This window comes from Selaginella moellendorffii, unplaced genomic scaffold (assembly GCF_000143415.4).
Source record: "Selaginella moellendorffii unplaced genomic scaffold, v1.0 SELMOscaffold_65, whole genome shotgun sequence".
NCBI classification, from domain to species: Eukaryota; Viridiplantae; Streptophyta; class Lycopodiopsida; order Selaginellales; family Selaginellaceae; genus Selaginella; species Selaginella moellendorffii.
This window is the reverse complement of record NW_003314326.1, coordinates 11,913-16,959: the sequence shown is the minus strand read 5'-3', so window position 1 is coordinate 16,959 and position 5,047 is coordinate 11,913.

The window sequence follows — 5,047 nt, the reverse complement described above, 5'->3', positions numbered from 1 at the left end:
GGTGCATGCCAATGTTGCTACTGAATGGCATGTGGCCTCATACCATTTTCTACTTGGCCTAAAAGACTTACCATTTAAAGCCGAATGGAGGCGTGACAATCGAGGCCAAACTCGCTGGCAAATATGCACTGTGTGTGCAGCGGATCGTAGCAGCAAGGCTACTCTGCCACTTACAGTTGGAGAGTGGCGCTGAAATCTCCCGGGACGCCAAGTGGGCTGCGTGTGGGTGGCGGAGTGGGCGGCGGAGTTGGCGGCGAAGTTACAAACTGGGTGTGTCTTGAAGTGGACGCCGATGCACACGAGCGCGATGCGAGCGCGAGTGTGATGCAAGCGCGAGTGGACGCCGATGCACACGAGAAACCTGTAGAGAAGTGAGCGTGATCGCGAGTGGGAGCGAGATGCGAGCGCGAGTGTGCGAGCGCGAGTACAATGCAAAACCTAACCTCACACGCGCGAAATGTCACGACGGTTGGTAATCCCGCCACGTCATCATTCCTCGGACTTGGGCGCCACCATTAATTTCTGGATCGCCGCGCGCATGCATGCACGTGAAATCCAAAAGAAATCCGCAACGTCATCATTCCTCGGACTGCATGCACGCGAAATCCAAAAGAAAGATCATGATTGGGATATCATTTAATACCCTCGCTATATTTATACCATGCATGATTGGATATTCCAAAGCATCTTGTATTTCCAAAAATGCCAGATGTTCAGCTAAATAAAGAATGGTATACAATGTTCTTCTTGATGACCCTACAAAGAAGCATCTCGATCGGACACCACATGAGACCACACGAGCCTTACAATGTTTCAGTGGCATTTGCCATAGATCCGACCGTTATTTTGCTCCAAGATTCTACAGTTTGGTGTGCATTGACTTTTCCATCGACACTGCAAAGGAACATCACAATCAGATGCGGGATCACAAGAAACCAACTTCACTAACTCTGGTTTCACCAAGATCTACGTAAGGAGTTATGAAATGAAAGGACTCTCTCTATTGAAATGTGTTTATGGTCCTAGGGGCATTGTGACATATCAAAGGATTTTGCATCAAGTTCTGTATTTGCATGTTTATCAAGCTACCGAATTGCTAAACCCTAAACCCTAAACCCTAAACATGTGGCAAATGCTGCGTGAAGAAAGATGCCCTTTCTGGGCAAATGTTGTAAGAGGCAGATGCCGAGCAGATGTATCTTAGGCTAGCGAAGGGGACAAACGAAAGCTAGCTATAAACATGACGGGATGCAAATAGATTACTAGGCTGGTCCTGCGAAAATCAAAAACCATAATTGAAAACATTGAAAATGCAAAAAGAAAGGTTTATAATATTTTTGAATTTTAAGCAACCAAAGGAATGTAAGTAGGGCATGTGCTTGTAAGTTTAAAAATGCCTCAACCACTTAAATTCCCAAGTAAATAAAGCTGTTTCTATTTTTGGTACAGGTAAACTTTATAGCGTGTGGGCTCATGCAATTTTGAACCCAAAAATGCACCAAAAAATGCTCGACTAGCATTATTCTTTGAATGGCGTGTGGCCTTATATTGCCATAAATGGACGTACACACACAGCATAATTATTCCTTTACACGGCGAATAATCTTGGCGCGGATCGCTGACATGGCATGGCAAAGTTCGAATCACTGACATGGCACAGCTGGATCGAGGCAAGGACATGATGTGACAAAGTTCAACCTCCGACAGCAAAGTCTAGAAGCTACTCAGTTTGAAATTTGTCAGAGGAATCATAAGATCTAGTTTGTCAGAGGATTTGATGTGACGTTCAAGCGTGTGTTATTTTTGAATTCTCGAACTCATTCCTAGGTCTATCATTTTTGTGTGCCGTGTTCTTGGTTCCGCTGAGCGCAGTGAGCGTTGCTTGTGTAAGCGGCGTTATGAGCTGTGGTTTATGCGTCTACGAGCGGTTGCGGCATTGCGAGCGCCATTGCGAGTGGCATGTTATGTGAGTGGTAGTTTGTGCGAGCGGCGCTACGAGCAGTTGTGGTGTTGCGAGCGGCGCTACGAGTAGTTGCGGTGTTGCGAGCGGCACTGTCTTTTGTGTGGCTACTGCTTCTTCTTGATATTCGGCACTTGTGCTTCCTGGTATGTTCACTATGGAATGGCTTAGGACCACATTTAGAAATGGCATGAGGCCACATACCATCTTGGGCCCTTGCAATTTCATGGCTAGCGTATTGTCATGTATGTTTTTACTTGCCTGCAGCTGTGTGTATATCAAGATGGCATGAGGCCTCATGCCAATTTTGTGAATGCGAAATTTCACGTGGGTGTCAATAGCATGTTTGAATAATGGCATGTGGCCTCATGCTATTGAGGTTGTTTGGTATGTTATGATTTAGGCCATTCTCCAATCATTTTTTGTATGGTCTTAACTTCTTTTCTGCACTTTCAGAATGGCCTCCGCAAGTGCGACGCATGTTCCCTCCGTGGATCTTAAAAACCGTGCTACATAGATTCTGGCAAAGGTGTTTCTAAACAACCCCAAGGGGGAGGTGGTAGCTGAGGGCTTAGCCACAATTGTTGATCCAAGAGATGCAGTTACTAATCAAGAATTGGGCTGGGATGATATTGGAGTTGCGATTTTAGAGGTTGTTGACACAGAAGAAAACAGTCTGACTATTGGAAGCATTGTGCGGTGGAAATTGAGGCACTTAGTGTTTGAGAATGTGAAGGATTCACAATCAAACACCACTACAACTGATGACAGAACATCTCTTCATGGGAAAAGAAAGTACACCTTCCTAAAGCGCAGCCAAAGGGATCTGAGCAACGAACCGAAAAGGCAGAAAATGGCGATGGAGGTTCGAATGGTCTCGACAGTTGCTTGTTGCAAGAGGAGGTGCTGTCAACATGCTGATTGGGATGCTATTGAAGAGGAGAGAGCAAGATACAAGACATTGTCCTGGAAGGCAGCTCGCAATTTTGTGTATGAGGCATTACGGTCATCTGTTGATGCTTCAGAACATCAGGTGGGGGGCATGGTCTTCCAGAGGGGTTTGGTCTGTATGAAGGCATGGAGAATCATTTATAGAGTCCCTCGAACCACATTTTACAGAATCAAAACTGAGTTCGAGGAACAAAGGGTTCAACAGGCAGTCCATGGGAACGACGGTACTCACAAAACTAAGGGTCATGTTGTATATGGAAAAGTAATCTTCAAGAGGTTTGTCGAGACATGTAGCGAGCAGCAACCACATAAAACCCGCCTCTTGGAAGATGGAACTCGAGACACCCAACGAGTTCTCCCTTCCATGTATACCAAGGGGGCCATATTGGAAGATGTGAATCGGGAACTCCAGAGTAATGGCTACAGGAAGCTGAGCCAATCTAGATTTAGTAGATTGTGGAGCAACAGGTTCAAGGATGTGAGTATAGGAAAGTACTCCAGCTTTTCAAAGTGTGACGAGTGCACTGCTATCAAAATGGCTTTGTCGAAGAATTCTTGCATCGCTCAAGAGCGAGAGACGTTGGTTAGAAGGCGGCTCGACCACAACATCGAGCAGAGAAGCTGCAGGACTGCATATTATCATAACAGGATTCTCTCCATGGAGAGACTTGACTCTTAACTCTGCATCATCCACGACAAAATGGACCAGAAAAAGACGTGCTTACCTCGACTCAATCCTGCCCCCAAGGCAATCTCTTCATCCATGCAGCTGCCTGTGTCTCTGTTTGGCATAATCGCTCATGGGCATGGTGCCCAGAACTATGGGAACTTCTTTGTACCTCTATGGGGTGGTGGGGGTGCAAACATGATGATTGCGTCCCTAGCAAAACACTTAAGGTCTCTGCAAAGTGTGCAGACTGAGCTGAACGGCCAACCCTTGCATAAGGCCCTTGTCGATCGAACCCCATACAGAGTTTAGCTGGAGGAGGAGCAAAGGCTTGCAGTATCGCGTGGGGCCCTATGCCATCCCAGTGAATATGTTGGCCGTCAGATTGTAGGGTTATCACTTGAGGCCTCATGCCATTCCGACGAGGCTGGTCGCCCGGTGAATGCACAGCCTCATCCAAACGAAGCAGAATCTCAAGGAAGTTCTTGCGGCCGATGTGGCCTTCCACCCCATCTTCTGCTCCAAACAGACAATGCTGGCAGTGAGAACAAAAACATGTACGTCTTCGCGTACTTGGCGATGCTTGTTGCCAAAGGCATATTTGAAACGGTTAAACTTGGCTTTCTCATGGTTGGGCACACTCATGAAGACGTCGATGCCATGTTCAGTCACCTGGCAGAGTCCCTCCGGCAATCCAATGTCCTCACCCTCCCTCAACTCTACAATGAATTCCAAAATTGCATCAAAGGCACTGTTGAAGCTGCACTTGTGACAGAGGTTCCAGACTTTAAGGGGTTTGTAAGAGGCTATATCAGGGATGGATCCGAAACGCTGATTGGCCACTCCAAGCCTCTTCAGTTTCATTTCAGCATGCATGACGGTGCTCCAGTGATGAGGTACAAGATGAGAGAATCGGACACAGTGTGGCTGCCAGTGGACGGCATTGAACTCTTCAAGAGAGATCCCATAACTGGGGAACCTATGATTCCTCAGGGTTCCCCACGGCCGATGCACCCGAATGGACTCAAAGACCAGGAAAGTATAGTGGCCGGGATTAGACAGCATATTGCCTTCTGGAAGAGGGGGTTGGTGTTTGGTGGAGAATCCTATTTTCAGAGGTGCAAGCCTTTACTCGAATACTGGGAAAAGATTATATCTGCTATCCAAAATGGGCCGGTTGTATATGAAGAATTGGAAGAGTCCTTTTGGCCAGAACCCAGAGCACCAGATAGTAGCGGAACAATGTCCTCTGGAAATGCAGTGACAGATAACGATGTTGAGGATTCGAGGAACAAGAAGCCGGATTCAGCATTCAATCCAGTACAGGTCTGCAAAGGAATGGTCGTGCTTGTCAGACCCAGTAATAAAAAACAAATGATATGGGTGGGGCGCTGCATCACTGATGCAGAGGAGGACGCGGAAACTAACTCCTTCAATATAACTGTGGAGTGGTTCAAGCCAAGTTCCGG